The following is a 19,457-nucleotide window of genomic DNA, read 5'->3' as shown; positions in this document are numbered from 1 at the left end:
TCATTACTACAGAAGGAAATGCTTTTAAACATTTTGTTACTGAAAAATTACGGCCACTGTAAGAAATAATATTTCGTAATAACAAAATTGTTTCTGTTAAAAATATATATACAAATTCAAAACTAGGTGATACGTCCTAAATTCTGTCTATATTCTTGACCGTTGAGGAGTTTCTTCGTCCGGAACCAATCTTCGTTGTAGATTCAGGTCATGTTGAAAATAAAAATTCATTGTCATCGGAACTGAACCAACAGCTTGCCAGATTTAACCTAACCAAACATTGCAAGTTGAAAAGCTTATAAAAATATCAAATAAGTTGCATGTAAAAATATTGCCACCCCTTTCCATGTTTACGTTATTTTGAATCTGTATTGATATTCAAATATTTCAACATATGTATAAATTTTTAACACACAAGACTTTGCATCCGCAATTTATTTCAAAACCAATTTAATAGAAATATATTTGGTAATAAATCTATCGTATTTTACTCGTTACTCATGGATCGATGAGTGCAGTAAATTGATTTTATGTGTATTCATATTTTTTTGCACTGTCAACACTATTAATTTTTAATCAATCAATGTGAACTGGTCTATGTCATTCAATGTTTTGATTATTTCATCTATAATTTAATATTGGCTTTGTTTTTCTATTTTCATTTTGAAGGTACCATCCGTTTCCATGGTCATCACCACCATATCCCTCATTCACCCCATCAATCACCTCATAGACATTGCTGTATAAAATATTAACCATTCCCTAAATTGCCAATGTGCCAGTATTATTAATAACTAAGATGTCACGTCTCTTATGTCTGTTGGTATACTAGCTAATTCTTCTTTAAGCCGGAACACCATGATAGTTAAACATTGCCGTTTGGTTGTAGAATATGTGACGTGACGTTGGTTCCATAGCGGGCTTGGACAAAGCCCTACCATCAAGCAATTCATCAGCACAATCCCCATACCGATCCGGTTGTAATGCTGGATGATGCATAAACACGTAAGAAAAACTGTTTGAATGAGGAACACTGTTTAATCGTCCTTTCAATCTTATTTCTACTTCTTATTTATTCTCAATTCTAAATTCAAAGTATATTTTGAAACCTGCGAAAATTTTAAAATTGAGTTAGAACGAAACAAAGAACCTTTTACATTTAAAATACAAGTGAAGATAATATAGAGGTCACAAAACTGATACGCCATTTATATATAACTCACGAACTATATGCCCACAATACGCGCCCAAGGCTTAGCCAACCTAAAGCAATGGAACGGATATTGCTCGGCTCGGCAGTCATTGATTTCCGGTGTTCCGCTACCAATAATACATGTTTGTCTGTTTGTTCTGTCTTAGCTGAATTTGGTTTCGCTTTACCGCCGTGTAGGCTGTTGTCTAGTTAATTAACGTAATGGCGTAAGTTATTTGCAAGTTACGCCATAAATATTAAGGTTATGGAAACTAAACAACCTTAATTATTTCGTTTATTTTACTGTAATTTTAACATTGAATGTCAATTCGAAATTGAGTTCTATTTATGTCATATTAAATACCAAATTCCTATGTATAGTTCATTATTATTTAATGCAGCGATTTTTGAATCAGCGACATAACTACCATCTTGTGTTACAAATATTATGATAACTTAAGGATAACTTAATAGTGGAAGCTTTTCTTATTCTGGGTATTCATTAGACATGACACTTTGTATAAAATAACCTTTTATTCGAATTCGACCTTGAACTTTTTTCATCTCGCTTAAAGAATTTCTCTTTATAAATGAACATATTTACAAAAAAGAACCTTCATATAATAGTCTCCATAAATATGTTTCTAGGTATAAATGTATATGTATCGAAGATATCTGTCGGCCAAGCGCTTTTCCCCGCGGACGTTAGAGCTAACATTCGAAACCACTCCCTGGGGGTATACCGGAAACTGGGCTATTTAATAACTGTCTTATTGACGTTGTGCTAACGATTTATCTATAGGCATTAATGCGGAACACGTGATATATGTATACGTACATACATTGCAATAGGGATGTCTTTATGTAAATTATGTATATATCATCAAAAATAATGGGTACTTATGAGATTATTCTAAAATTATTTTAAGTTTTTCAGGTATAATTATGGAGATCACTGAAGAAGCTGCTAAACGTGGGGCATTTAAAGGTTTGTCCTAATTGTTATTAGCTGATATTAAATATATATCAAAAATTAAGCCACTAACAATTTTATTACAAAAATTGGAAATTGCGTGATTTTGATATTATTCTCAATATGCTAATTTGTCGGACTTATCGTTGTATTGAGATGAATATAACGAGAAATATCTAATATTTGAGGATACATTTATTTTTTATATTGCCTAATTAAAAACATACTAAAGAAATATAAGATTCGGAGAGGATTTTAGTATATTAGCAACTATGTTTCGCAGGTTCATCTACTTTAAATTTAGGCCGATGACGTAATAAGATATTTCATTTTATTGTGTTTCAATTGTTTGTCATATCAAAACTTTGAATTTTCGGAGAATATCAAAGAAATCTTTGGAAATTTTAGTGCTGATTTTCACAAGAAAAGGAAGTTAATTTTATTCTTAGAGTTTTGAATTTGTTACTGATTAAACTTGTTGGTCCTGCGTCTTAATTCTCTTCCATCATGGGAGATTGTCAATGTATTATACAATTGTGGAAACAGAGAGGGTTTACGTAAACACAGGTATGTGTTTACGTAAACACTTGGCTTCCACTACAATATCCCCTGCACAGTTGGCAATCTTGAGATTGGCCGGCTGGAGCGAAATTGTTTAGGATATCATCATCTTACGAAAGTTTGGATTTTACTCCATCACTCCAAAATGTCTGAAGGGAACTAAATGAAATTTGGCACAGAGATATTTTATAGCCTGGAATATCACATAAGCTACTCTTTGTCCCTATTTATGAGCAGGTGTGCTCATAATACACATTTGCCCCCAAGAGGTGTCTTGAACAGAGAGAAACCGCGACATGAACTTGTAATTCACATTTTTTTGTTAAACTAGGCGTTAACAGTTCGCTGATTGGTTTCGGTTTGATTTGATAATGATATAAGAAAAAGTTTAGAAATTATGACCTTCATATAACTATCAGGAAGTAATTAAGCGTATAAATCTATTCAATCACGAAGACGCGCCCCTGCACGTTAAAACATAAGCGTGCTTCAGTGTGAGTGACGCCAGTGCTTACAATATGTCTGTGGGTGAGAGGAGTAACAGATATTTTACGATAGTAAATATATATATCAATAGTATAGCTATTGAACTATTGGTGTTTTGTTATTTTGTGATCACACATACATACACACATACCATCTACATTCACATTTGCCTTGTATAGTCAATAAAAAAGAAAACAATTTTTCTATTTTTATGATAATTATTACTTTTCATTAAGTTTATAAGTGATGTCATTAAATATTTCATAAACAAAACAGATAAGGGAACTCGTAATATTGGCGGCTTCTGCGCCCTTAGGGAGTATTTATCTATAAGTAGCGTTAACGCCCTTTAGAGTTAACATATTATGTTATAAAAAAATTGTTCTTACATTAAATATATTCATTTTAAGGTATTTGTAAGTTATTACGGTGTAACTTAAAACCCAATAAATTGGAAATGAAATTGAACATACTGAAGCCCCGGGGGGCAGTTTCGAATGCTAGCTCTTGCCCCGGCGGGGACGGTGCTGATCGACAAATATATGTGATATAACTACGGTTAAAAACTTGAATCGTATATATATATATATATATATCGCATAGTAGTATATAATATGGATAAAAAAGTAACCAGATTTTCTGTTACTAGTGAATATAATAAAAAAGGATGCCATACATTTTTTGCTATTTTTAACTCATTCCAAAATAAAGATATTGCAACTGCCGTTAGCAGTAAATACATATTTCAGTTTTAAGGACGAATATTTGCAGTTTATTTTATTATAGTTGTTATCTACTACATATATTATTTATTACGGAGTTGAACAGGCAAATATCCCACCTGATGATATGTGGTCACCACCCAGCTTTGTCGCTTTAAGAAATATTAATCATTCCTAATACTGTCAATGCGAAACTTTGGGAATTAAAATGTTATGACACTCGTACCGGTTTGTTACACTAGGCTATTCAGCCTTTAAGCTATAATACAACAATACTAAGTATTGTTGTATGCCTGTAGAATATGTTATGGTACCTACCCAGAAAGGTTACCACCAAGCCCTATCACGAAGTATCTCTCTCTGTTTTGATATTTATTAAGACGAGATTATGTTCTGGTTTAATATATTTCAATTTATGAAATATGCTTACCATCGATTCATTTAAACTCCAGACTTCAAGAAAAAAATGTATTAAAATATTTCATTTATCAAACTTCTATTATTGTCCTAATAATTTTTGCTCTTATATAAATTATCTTTGAAAAGGTACTTTAATTACATTGTCATAGAACAATTAACAATAGCAATGAAACGAACAATATGTACAAGTCTCATTTCGTAACTTAAACAACTTTTGGACCAAGATATCTAAACTAGGCGTGTCTTTCTTAGTCCAGGGTGCGTGGCGTATTTCATTTTTAATTGCACCATATTTCATAATACAAAAGGCTGAATCATTATCGAAAGACAAAAGTCGAGGGAACAAATAGACGATTTAGAATACTTATGCGTAAATCATAAGTTTTTGTCTTAACAACTTCGCAGCGTTGAAATTATTTTAATTACTTCACAAAGTATGTTTTATTGAAGTTAGTATTATGTTGTTTCTATAAAGTATAATCTGGATATATTCTTAAGCTGGAAGAATATCACTTATCAATGATAAGCTTTTGAGTGTATTTCATCACTTTTTTTATTCCACCGCTTTTAATATTTGTGGCAGAATGTCGTCAAATGTTTCATTGCCAACTTCAAGAATAATAAACACACATTAAGAATCTAAAAGTTGATGCTTCGGATTAGAAACTAGTCAGTTTTTGACTTTGTAGCGTACTACAAAGTACAATATAAAGTGAAAAACCTATCCAGATGGGCCTGCAAGGTTCTACCAACGTCTGGGTAGGTATAAACCATCATATTATATTTTACCGCACAGCAGTAATAAGCATATTGTTGTTCTGATTTCAAGTATGAGTGAGTGAGTGCAACTACTGTACAAGGGAAATAACATCTTAGCCTTGCGTGTTAGAGCAGTCTGAAGTTTTATGTATAAAAAAAAACCAACGTCCTTCCTTGGAGATCAAGCTTCCTTCCTACCAAAATTTCATCTTATTCCGATCAGTGACTTCACCATGAAAGAGTAACAAACTGACAGACTATAGATAGATTTACTTTCGTATTTATGATAGCAGTATATATATTTTTATTATTATTTCTGGTATGTCTGTTAGTGATCACATCCTTCTGAACTACGTGACCGATTGACATTATATTTCCTTCGAGACAATTGTTATATACAATCCAAAATAACAAACACCATACATATATAATTTGAACAAATTCTATCCAGTGATAAATAAATGTTATTGATGAGGCCGCGACATGACTTGATAATTTTCTTTTATAATTCAATCATGTTATTAGTATCGTAGTCAATTTATTCAGAATGTATAAGTTGACAGTGGATTTAATTGGAATGTCATTCGCGAAACGAGTTAGTTACAAACAAACCCATTGCCTACAAACTTTGTTACTACGTAATGTCTAAATGGCAGATATTTGTTATATTGTTGAAATATATCATATATCATATTCTGGTTTTTTATTTAAAAGTAATATCCTGTTTGGACAAGTCCCTTCTCTTATCTTATATATAAGGTTTAGGGGTTATTCCTCCTTGGTAGAATTTTGGTACTACCCATGTTGGGTAGTATCAAAACAGGTTGTATATATGTTAATATATCAAAGCAAGCTATTTTTATTTATTATACTCGTTAGCTACCTCGGTGGTCTAGTGACTAGTTAAAATGCTGCATATTCGCTAGTCCTCGATTTAGTCCCAGGTTCATTTTAAAAGTTATGGGTTATTTTTTTGCTATTATATCGATATTTTTATACATTTATACATCTCTGAGCAAGAGATCATTTATAAACAGAGGTTAAGCAAAATAAAACTAGATTATTTTTAAAAGTAAAGTAAAGGAAAGTGGTCACCACCGGTTATAGACATCGGCGCTGTAAAAAATACTAATCATTTATATAAAACTTATGCGCAACCAATCTTGGGAGCTAAGATGTTATGTCTCTTGTGCTTGCTGCCGCACTGGCTCGCGCATCCTCCAAACCAGAACACAAGATGTATATTTAGTGGGTGGTATCTACCCTGACGGGTTTGCATAATGTCCTACCACCAAGAAATTAATATCCGGTAAGCTTTATAACACATTTCTGTAAACAAAGCTCTAATTTTAAATTTTTAATTATCAATTTCAGTATTATAAACAAAAACTGTACAAAGTACTATAGAATGTCCAAATACGAGATGGTCAATCTTACAAAATTTTCGTCAGTTCACAATCTCGCTAGATTAACAAGAAACCAACGGTTACAATTCACCGGTAAAATAATTACATGTACATGCATACAGAGTATGATCTTTTTTGTTTTTCTTAACATTTTCCGTAGCTAAAAGGCCACCCCTAACTCATTGCCTCGAGGGGACATACTGTGTACGAAGTAAAGAAAATGAGAAACAAAAAAAAAACCTTAATAATATACTTTATGCATAAATTATGTATCTAAATTTTGTACAAGTTTTTATGACAAGAGATGACAACGGCTCCGCCAATAGAATCTTAATCGAAAGACACGGGTTCAAATCCTGGTAGCGACTGGATGTTCATGTGTCTAATTTGTATTTATAAATTACCTTTTGTAACCTGCACCTTGTGTATCGAATAGAGGTTATAGTTGCGTGGTATAAAAATCTCCAAACCTTATCCTTAAGAGGAGAGGAGGCCTTCACTTATAACAATTATATTATGAAAGCAAGGTAAATAGGTCAACCAATAGCGACTGACTTCCGGCGCCGGAAGAAATATAAATAACTTGTCATGTTGCCAATCAAAACAATAAAATTAATATAATTATATCAAAACATGTAATAAACATTTTATTTGTCAATTTACATATTCAAGTCGCTAGAATAAATTATTAATAGCCTTACAGATATCCTCGAAAACCTATTACGCTGTTAGTACCACCTCTCTGCAGAACTGTTTTTGCTCAAAACTCAATACTACCACGTTTGTGTAAACTATACAATGGGCTTAGTGATTTGCTCGATATCAGTACGGACTCACCTAAGACTTTCCGTAAAGTTATTACAGAAAGAATGTTACAATAGCATATAAATGTAAATATGTAAACTTATAGTACTTTGTAATGTGGTTTTTGTTATTTCTGTTCTTTACTTTTCTTTTTTTTTTCTCTCCTTTCAATGTCGAAATATTGTTACTTAATGTTAATCAAGCACTTTAATATTTAATTATATAATTGTAATCGGAGCAAGAACGCTATGCATGCAGTTTTTGCTTTTGAATGGGTGTACATAATGTATCTTATTTTGTACATGATTTCATTAGTGTGTAATTTATGTAACATCCGCTAGCAAAACATAATAAATAAATAAATAAATAAATAAATTAACAGATTACATTAATAATTAAAAGCGGCTGTGTGTATGTTGATATATCAGCAGGCCATTTGCATTTATATGTAAACACAAATATACAAGGATAACTCAGTGGTCTAGTGATTAGCTGAAAAGATTCTATGTTCGATAGTCTGGGCTTTAAATCCCAGGTCAGGTCAGGTACATACAAGTTTTTTTTTTTTTTTTTCGGTGTGGTGACGTATGTCACCTATCTGAGGTAGGTTGGTGATATCTTATGGCATAGAAGTCGTACCGAGGGGACATTTAACGGTAAAAGGACATCAGCGTCTCTGTACTACGCCCATCTTACAGCAATCGCAAACCCGCCTGACCGGGGCGGCGATTATGGCTTATGGAAAACACAACAACGGTTGTGAAGATTCTTGCTGGAGGTCTTTGTCTGGCAATGGATATCCTCCGGTTAAGATGATGATGGTGAAATTGTCATTAGTAGGCCAAAATTTTAGTAGTAAGGCTGTGCTAACCTGTCTGGGTAGATACCACCCTCTCATCAGATATTTTACCGCCAAATAGCAGTACTTCGTATTATTGTGTTCCGTTTTGAAGGGTGAGTGAACCAGTGTAACTACAGGCACAAGAGATATCATATCTTAGCTCTCAAGATCGCATTAGTGTGATGTAAGGAATGATTATTATTACAGCGACAATGTCAGCCATCTGATGGTAAGTGGTGACCACTTACCATCAGATGGCTTATTTTTCCTTTCGTGAAAATTTCTGCCAGTTAACCCTGTAAGCAGACCAAAAAATATTCGTTCCAAAAAAAAAAATATTGTGTCAGAATTTTTGATTAGATCTTTATAATATGACAGTAACCCAGAAGACTATGCCGGAGTGGAATATTTTGTTGTATAATATAATTATAGAAATAAATACAATATATACATATAGTATTAGGAGATATACAAGACTAGAGACTTAATGTGAAATTAGTAACTATTTTTCAAACTACAGTTTTTTGTTTTGTATATCAACCAATATCAAAAGTCGAAACTAGTTTACGATAAGTTGTTTAAATACAAATTAAGGTTAATGTCAAATTATTTAACCTTGATAAACTTTCTATACATCGAAGGACAAATCATAAAATGTTTTTAATGTAAGATTGAATTTATTAATTATTTATGTTAAAAACATAATAGCTTCACCTGCTTATAATGTAAGGTCCTTTTTATAATTTAGTATTTTGTAACCTCGATGTATTTCGCATCTTGCGTCGGAATTTATATCACGTTTGATTAATATTATAAAGCCGAAGAGTGTGTCTGTTTGTAAGTGCTAATTTAATGTTCTACTAGTCTGATCTGATATTTTTTCTTAAGATACATGATCCTATCCAACGTAGAAGGATTTTGGGTATTCCCCGATACTTTTATACTACGTAAAGAAAAATTGTTGGTATCGTCTGGTCGAAAATTTACTATTATACTATTTACCATCGATTAACAAATAATACTGATAATATTTTTTTCTCAAAAATTAGTAAAGCGAATATTCTCAGACGACCTCCGTAGTCGAGTAGCGTGTACACCGGTTTTCATGGGTACGCCCCTCTGAAGTCCCGGGTTAGATTCCCGGCCGAGTCGATGTAGAAATAGTTCATTAGTTTCCTATGTTGTCTCGGGTCTGAGTGTTTGTGGTACCGTCATTACTTCTGATTTTCCATAACACGAGTGCTTTAGCTACTTATATTGGGATCAGAGAAATGTATGTGATGTTGTCCAATATCTATGGGTATATATTTATTTAATCTAACATCACTCACGAGAAAATAATTTTAAAATAAAGTTGTTACTTATAGCCTCAGGTTCAACCCTATCCCTTAAAGGAGTTGTCCTGGTTGCTGCCTTGTATAGACAGTCCATTTATTGTTGAATGTAGGCAGTGTCGCTTTACGGGTGATACCGCGCTGAACCACTAGTATTAAATATTAGGAAATAATGTTATACTAAAAAAAAAATACTTAGAAATCGAAATGTGATGGATTGTATACATTTGGACTTATTTATTTTAAATAAAGAATTCGAAGAAATAATAATTAAACCTTTAAATTTGTTTATTTATTTTAAAGGAAAATTTACAATAATTTACAATTTTTGTACTTAGAAATAGAAAATATTTATATATCAATCATAAATTTACGTAACATTAACATTGTATCATGTACTTGTTAACTGAAATTTAATTCTTCTGATTTGATCAGGATAAAATACTCATCGTATCTATAAAAGTTTACAGTTAATTTATGATTTCATCAGGTTCATTTTTTTGTATAATTATTGGCAAGTGCACTGGAGGCTCATCAGCTGGAAAGTCACAACCTCCGTCCAAACCAGTGCAGGTATGGCTTTTGAGGAACAAGGAGTTATTTTTTAAAAGTTCCCAAGTTATATCGGTTCGGAAAAATCACCGGCAAAAGTTGGTTCCATTGAGTTTGGTCGAGGCATAAAATGCCTTAAAAAATTCGCTATTGTGGATTTCCAGAGATAGGGGTGATGTAGATGGAATTCGGATTCTGACGCGATGTCCAATGGTGAAATTCAGCGGCCGGGATTAATCCAAACAATTCCTCTGAACATGTCTCGTGAAAAATGCGGTAAAAGATGCAGAGGGAACCCACGCAGCCGAAGGTCCAACAAAAAGTGAACGATAAGTATTTTTAGTGATATTATAATGTAAAGATAATGTTCATCTATCAACTTTAACGCTGCTTCAAGAAGCACGACATTTTGCACAGGAGTTTCTTTTATAAAATACGAGCATAAAAAGAGCATTCTTTTATAAAAGAGTGCGAGTGCTGCCACCACAGCGTACGCAGTAAAAGTTTAGTGCTCCTCGAATAAAAAAATATTTCCAGTAAATTAGTGACTCTTAGTGTAAAAAAATTCGCTGTTATATATGTTGAGTGAGGTGATGCACGTAATCATTAATAAAAAAGTGTTATAAATTGTGAATTAACATTATAAATAACATTCATATAGTTTTGTGGTTCGGAGATCAGTGTAGATAATTATTTGTCTACCGTCATAAATCACAATATAAGTGTTACCGTACTCTGTAAACATCATAAGTGACAGAACAGTAAACAGTATTGCATATTTTCAACATCATCTACTAACTGACGTTTGGCGCATTGGTAACGGCTCTAATATTATACTCGAGAAGTTGATGGTTCAAACCCCGGTATATCACACATTTATTTTCACAATAATTTTTAAAATTAATTAATTTAAAGATGGTTAATACATGTGAGATATGTAAGGTCAACATAGGAGTTGGGCAAAAACGTATTAAGTGCAATAGTTGTAGCTGTTTGTTTCATTCGGATTGCGTTAATTTTAACAGTGATTCGAATAACGCTAGATCTACATGGAAGTGTACAACTTGTAAAACAAATTCTAAAAGAGTGCAAACAGTGAGTAATAAGGATATCAACACTTCATTGCATAGTAACAAGTCGCCTATACCACAAGCTACGTCAAGAGATCAAGCAGACATGAGAAACAAAAACTTCAATGATTTAATATTAACAGAAATAAGAAACTTTCGTGCAGAAATAAATGCGAGGCTCAATGAACAAGATAATGAATTCAAAAAGCTACAATCTTGTGTTATGGAGATGAAAAATGACTTATTTGAATTACAAACAAAAGTCTTAGAAGTCGAACATCAGGGACAAAGAATCGAAAAAATAGAACAGAAATTATCTGATTTAATGTTACAAAATGAAAACTTACAAAATGAAATAAATAAAAGGGACCAAAAAGATCGTATCAATAACTTGGAGATATGCGGTGTTACACAAACTCCTAATGAAAACCTAGCGGATACTGTATGTCTAATAGCGAAAACCACGGGAATGTCGATTCTACCCAGTGACTTAGAATGTGTATATAGGATGAAAACTAGAAAACATCAATCCCAAATGGCATCTGCATATGATGAAGAACAACTCACAACTGATTTGACGTTTGCTAATATAGCTTCAACACCAAAAGGAGAAGTGCCATCACGCATATTAGTTCGTTTTAAGAGCAAGGAAATAAAAGAAAAAGTAATCAGTTCAGTAAAAAAATGGCAAAAATCGAATAAAAGGGGGCTTCTTACAACATCGGATATAGGAATAAGCGGTGTTTCCCATAAAATTTTCTTAAGAGATAATTTGACATTCGCAAATCAGCGTCTCCTTCGTACTGTAAAGGATAAGGCTCGCGAACGAAACTTTTCTTTTGTTTGGGTTAAAGATTGCAAAATTTTAGTGCGTGAATCAACAAAGTCACCTGTTTTTCATATAAACTCCATACGCGACATTAGTCGTTTTATATTATGACTATTTTTTATAATCTATGTTTATTGCGAATATACTATAGTAGCAGAAATAAAAAAATATTGTATTCTTTTTGGTACTTTTAGAGGCAATTGCGAAATTGATATCGGTCAATTAAAATATAAATATATTGCAATTATTATGAGGAAAATATTTCATGCAAACATTTTAAGAAAAAAAAAAAAAAGTTATGTTATTTTATATTATGTAATTTTATATATATTTATTTATACGCTTAATACTAAAAATGGGTAAAAAAGTTACAAAGTTGAAATTATCTGTGTTGAATGCTCAATCACTAAATACTGGAAGAGATGAATTATCACACACTATAAAATATTTTGATCCAGACATAATTACTATCACGGAAACATGGCTATCTGATAATGTCACGCTAAAAAGTTACAATATCCCAGGCTATAATTTTTTTCATGAACCACGATCAGGCTCGCAATCTAGAGGAGGAGGAGTAGGCGCATATATACGTTCAAATTTGAGAGTAAAAATATTGCCAGTGGATTCTTCGGCACTTGAGCAACAGTGGTTTGAAATTAAGATTAAAAGATCCATAATTGCTGTAGGAGTCATCTACCGACCACCTAAATTTAGTTTTAGCACTTTTTTATCTGGGCTAGATGACAAGCTATCATTTTTAACACCAAAATATGAATACGTATTTGTAACTGGTGACATAAACATTGATTTAAATTCGCATGGTATTTCTCAAAATGAATTTTTAACCTTAATAGCGGAATATAAATTGAATCAAATAGTTAACAAACCTACTCGAGTCACGAATACATCTAGCTCTCTAATAGATGTTATCTGCTGTAATGATAGCTTAAATATAAGTGAAATTAATGTTCAATATAATGATGATTTGAGTGATCATGCTTTTATTACGGCAATTATACCTCTGGAAGTAAATAAACCAATTCCAAGAGTTATTCAGTACAGACCATTTAATAATTTTGATCTTGATACATACCAATTCGCATCATCTATTACACCTTGGGACATGATATTACAGTTTGACCATGTCGATGCTATGGTAGAATGTTTTAATTTTTTAATTCTGGGCCTTTTCAATCATTTTGTTCCTTTGAAAACTAAGCGTTTCAAATATCCCCCTTCCCCATGGATTACAGATACAATTAAAGCAATGATGATAGACAGAGATAAGGCTTGTAATATTGCTAAAAAAACGAACTCTGATCGTGATATAAATTTCTACAAACAATTGAGAAACACTGTATTTGAGGTAACTCAAAAAGAAAAATCTTTTTATTTCACAAATAAAATTAATAAATTTATTAATAATCCGAAAAAAATGCACGGTGAACTTAAAAAGTTTTTAGGCACTCACACTAACACAATTCCAGCTCATCTATGTGATCCAAATATAATAAATAAAGCATTCCTTGACTCTGTACCTAGTGTTTCAAATAATAGTAGCATTATAAACAAGTATAACCAACCGATTTATTCTGGATGTGATTTTACAGAACTTTCCACCGAGAGCATTTTAAAAATAATTAATTCTATAGTCTCTAACGCCGTAGGTATTGATGACATATCTATTAAAATGGTAAAACTTACCCTCCCATACTCGTTAGTTGCTATTACACATATAATAAATACTTCTTTACGCACGGGATACTTTCCAACATCGTGGAAAACTACAATTATTAAACCTCTTCCGAAAAAGACAAATGTAGACTCAGTGAAAGACTTACGACCGATTGGAATTTTGCCTGTTTTATCAAAGGTTTTGGAAAAGGCAGTAAATGAACAAATTGTTTCCTATTTTGAAAAACATTGCATTATTCCGAAATGTCAATCCGGTTTTAGAAAGTCACACAGTTCCACTACAGCGTTATTACATATTGTTGATGAAATTCTTTCTGCATCTAATAATAATATGGCTTCAATTTTGATACTATTAGACTACAGTAGAGCATTTGACTGTCTTAATATAGATTTACTTCTGGCCAAATTGAAATTTTATGGTTGTTCTGATCTAGTATGCAAGTGGTTTTCTAGTTATTTTAAAGATAGATTACAAATAGTAGAAGTCTCTGGCATTAATGGAAGACCTACAAGGTCTAGCGCTATAAAAGTTAATAGAGGTGTTATCCAAGGTTCTATACTTGGACCAATTTTGTACTCAATTTATACGGCAGATCTTCACGAATGTGTCAAAACTAGTTTAGTCCACATGTACGCAGATGATACACAGTTATTATTGAACATCAATCCATATATAAATAATGATAAAACTATCCAAAATGTTAATGATGATCTTTCTCAAATTTTTAGTTGGTCGAAGAACCATGACCTGTCATTAAATCCACAAAAATGTACTTACATAATTTTTGGTACTAGGCAACAAATGGTATCGATTGGTCAAATATGTCATAGGATTTATATAGATGGTCATTCATTAGTTGAGTCTAAGCTAGCGAGGAATCTTGGGGTGAAGTTGGATGGGTCATTACGCTTTGAAGAACACATATCATCTGTTACTTCGAAGTGTTACGCTTTACTCAAAATGATTTATAAGTTTAGACCATTTTTGAGTGAATCAGCGCGATCTAAACTTGTGGAGTCCTTGGTTCTGTCTCAGTTGGATTACTGTGATATTCTTTATGGCCCCTGCCTTTATAAAAAGACTGAAAGGAAAATACAGAGGATACAAAATTCTTGTCTAAGATTTTGTTACAATATACCTCGATATTCACATATTACACCTTATTTAAATTCCAAGAATATATTAAATATGAAAAATCGCCGTACACTTAAATTAAATAATATCACTTTCAACTTAAAATATCGTAAAATTCCCAATTATTTGGCGGATAAACTTAAATGGTCCGAAACAAATGAATCCAACTGTAGATTGAGTCGAGTTCCGCGACTAATACTGCCTAGACCACATTTGCAATCATTTAGAGGTAGCTTTCGCTTCGCAGCTTCAAAGTGTTGGAACGATATCCCACCTCCGATTAAGAACAGTACGTCTCAAAATAAATTTAAGGCACAATGCAAGCAATGGCTTCTATCAATGCAAAAGACGCAATGTGTCTGGACAAATGTGTGTAAATAAACCTAATATATTTAATTATTATTTTGATTGTAATTTATTAAAATATATATCGCTATTTACTTATACATTTTAAATATTATTATTTTTATTCAATATGAAATATTTTCCTTTTACTAGAATAAAAAAAAAAAAAACAAACCTCTCTGTTTTAATAATGCTTGCATGTTTTTTATTTTAGCCTTTTTTAAACGCCCTATTGGGCGTGTAAATTGTATTCACCTTTATCATTTGGTAATTATGTCTTCGTTTACCTTTTACTGCAATTACTGTAACGTTTGTGTTGGCAGCATATGTACAAGGCGTAGACTGAAAAGCAGCCTAGCTGAGACTACGACCTTTTCACCAAATCATCAAATCTCATATTGTTAACTTTTTTTTATGGTTTTATACCTTAATTTTGTTTTTGTTTCTTCTTGGTGAATAAAGTTACTTATTATTATTATTATTATTATTATTATTATTATCTAATAGAAGGTTCTATAAAAACGTTTACTCCTAAATAGGTTAATAGAGAGTGAGAATTATTGGGAACTGACGCTCTTCATATTTGTTTATAGAAACGTAAACTTGTTTATTTTCCGTACCACATGCACAGTTATATGACTAGTTATGACACTCGCTGCGACTGAAGGTTTAGCCTTCAAAGAGATATAGACAGATTATCAAAAATCTTCGAGCATTTGAGAAAAACCGGATGTTTTCGGTCTCGGAAAATTTAGACGTTCTGTTAACGTTAATTGGCATAGATTACCTCTGTATTGAACCCTCTGAAATAGGTAGTTAGGTTAGTTTAGGTAGGTATTTTTCATTCATCAAATATTCTTATAGCAAAATTTTATAACTTTGCCAATTAACAAATATTACTCAATATAGTTTACATTTAAGATAAAAAGCGTGATCTTAATCTTTATAAGAGCATTAATAAAGAATATTTTAATTTTGATATTGAGTTTTTAAACGTCGCGTTGTTCCATTTAAGCCTGAACATTGGGTCATCATTCACGCATTCATCAAGTGTGGGTAAGTATGAATATGAGAAAATTAACATAATGACCTAGGTTTTAACGTTAGACGTAAATCAAAAACTTACATTTTAACTAGTTTAAATGAGTAGAGTTAAAAATGAATTGTTGTAACATAATGGTCTAATATCGCACGACTTTAAAACACTGAAGACCAAAACAAGTTATGAATAATTCACATTATTCGGGATAATTTATCAAGATTAAGATTTTTAGACGGTCTGGTAATCGCAGACACATTCCCGAGCCATATTTTAAGTTTCGCAATTAATCACAAGTATCCATTAAAATGGCTCTATTTCAAATAACTAAATTTATTTCGTGCCAACTCGCCAGCTACGAAACGAGCAATACGAGTGAAGTGGAACAATTTCTTTTATGCTATTTGTTGGTGAAGCCATCCAAATTTTAAAGTCATAAATTTCACGTGTTCCTCCATTCTGTGTTTTGCTTTTTACTCTTTTCAAATTTCGAACAGAAGGCCACATAAATCTGTCTGAAATAAAACACGTTCAACACCTTTTTTTAATTACGTTTTCGGTTAAATTTTTTTAAGATGTTCATTGTTTTCAAAATGTTATAAGATTATGTTGAATTGATAAAAACGCTTATAGTAATCATTACGCTTTTGTTTTATGATTTTTAATATAAGTTAATTTTATATTTTGAATCGATCTTAGTTTTGAATTGTAAAAGCCCTAGAACGTATTAATGTACGTGCAACGAACGTGAATTAGAACATTATAATGTATAACTGAAAAAATTAAAAACCAACGTACATTATACCAGAAGATGCAGCGCCTTTTGAAAAAGGTTGTAGTACATAATATTATTACATAAGTTCCAGCGCTTCGGAGTTTAACACGCTTTAAATTTACACGATTGACGTGACATGATCAAATTTAATATTCTTGTTGTATATGTATGGCTGGATACTCGTAAGCTTAGCGGTAAAGTTTCTCTTATGAAAGTTACTTTAAGACACGTGAAGCTGCTACAAACACTTAGCCTTCACAACATTATAAGGTAAATCTTACCTGAATGAGGTAACAGCTATAAGTATTATGTTATTTTACTAGCTAAATACTTTTACCTACGCGAAATGTATAAAACTTTACCAATAGCACAATAACCGTCACCACCCAATTTATACCCCTGAGGGGTGAATTTATATCTCCGTACCAAAGATCGTTCAGGTTCAGCGGTTTAAGTGTGAAGATAGAGTTACTTTCGCATTTATAATATTAGTATAGAATAACCGCGTATGATTATATATCAAAAATAACAATCATATTAACAGTTTTTATTTATATGTAATATGTAGGCGAACCAGCAGAGACACAGACATTGGAGTTGCTAGAAATATTAGCCACTTCCTACATCGCCAATGGTCCACCAACCTTGGGAACTAAGATGTTATGTGCCTTGTGTCTCTAGTTACACTGGCTCACTCATTTTTCAAACCGGAACACAAGAATACTAAGTATTGCTGTTAGCGGCAGAATAACTGATCAGTGGATGATACCTACGCGGACGGGCTTGACTATGCCCTACCACTAAGTGAAGTCATATCAACAGTCTGTAAACACGTTGTTAGACTAAGCCTTGCTTTTCCGATGCTAATTAGTGAATAAAGTGGTTAGTGGTATCATAGCGATCTTTTGTCAGGCAAGAAATATATTATAGACACAAATTTAGTACATACAAATCTGTGGTACTCACCCGGCTTGAACCGGAATCTATGGTTACGATTGATGTGTCTTAAGCCGTCATGGTACGTTTTGTTTTGTAACGAATAACCGCCCCCTGGCTACACTCTCTGTTTTGACAAAATTCACCAACAGATCAGATATTACGAACTAGTTTTTATTGTTAAAAGTAAACATTAAATACTTCTTGCGTAACAAATATTAATTCAAAAGTATCTTAAGTAAATAAGCTTAGGTTAAGTTAACTATTTAAGCTGTCCCGTCATATGAGATTAAGTGAAATTAATTTATTCCGAAAGTCTTTGGCATCTCTGCGGTCGACTTTATAATTTGGAAGCGTCGATTCGTTCAAGTAAACCAATACTGGCCGTAAACAGTAAAAAAATTATCTGGTTAACTCTTACAAAACAGCTGAGGGCTTTGACCTTTTATATTAAGAAAGTAGGGTATATGTTCTTATTGTTGACATGCTTGATTAAAATTGTATTTAGTTTTCTTGATCGTTTTGATCTGCTTCTAAATTGAAATAAAAACTGTATTATATTATTATAACATAAATATAAATAACTTATCGATTCCGGCACATATCCAAAATACCTAATTTATCAACACATCTGATAAACCTTGGTTTTTTATTTTTGACGGTCATCTTTAGGGTAATTCGTATACAATAATTGATATTATTATCTAATAATATTCTCATCAGATATCCTACCGCCAACGATCAATTCCTTGCCATTGATCTAAGGAATGGTAAGTAATTGTGGTAAGCACATGATATCTGTACTGGTACCATTTTTAGCAGTGCATTAGTGATGTTCGTTCTGAATCAACATTTGAATTCGTAATTTCGCTAGATTAGAAGATATAAATCAACTAAAAATGTATAGTTTCAATGAAAACTTTATTATCTACTAATTATTTCGTATGGTCGAAATAATATCCAAGCTTAACTGGGGCTTAGTTAAAACTTCGTCTGACTTTGAAACTTGTACTAGTACTTGAAAGACTTAATTTTACATTAAGCTATGTCTTTGTCTATCTAAATTATACATGCTCGTTTGATTTGATTAAGCCCTATAACATAATTTATGAGTATAGCATTATCATTCAATATATATTTCTTTATATTTATACTGATAATATATAAAACATATATTTTATACTATTCGACTGAAAAGAAAATAAAATTTTAATTAATTTTTATTAGTTGGTGGGACATTGACTGTATAAGGATTGGTCATATTTATTGCAGTAAAAAACAAATAGTTAAAAAAAATGCTTTTATATTATTGAAATAGATGAAAAAAATAAAATAGAAAAGCTGAAACATACCCTTTTTCCATTATTAATTACAAGCACAATAAAATAAATGCAAGACTAATAAAAATAATAAAGTTGATATATTTAATGTGATTAAAATATAATAATAAGTCAACGTTCAAGCGTAGTGTGCTTTACCTTATAAACATATTTGACCTATTTCTGTGTCGGTACGCCACATGTCTCGGATTACTGTGTGAATATAAAAGAAAAAAGATTATAATAGAGATAGGCAACATA

This window comes from Vanessa atalanta, chromosome 17 (assembly GCF_905147765.1).
Source record: "Vanessa atalanta chromosome 17, ilVanAtal1.2, whole genome shotgun sequence".
Lineage (NCBI taxonomy): Eukaryota > Metazoa > Arthropoda > Insecta > Lepidoptera > Nymphalidae > Vanessa > Vanessa atalanta.
This window is presented reverse-complemented; position numbering follows the sequence as displayed.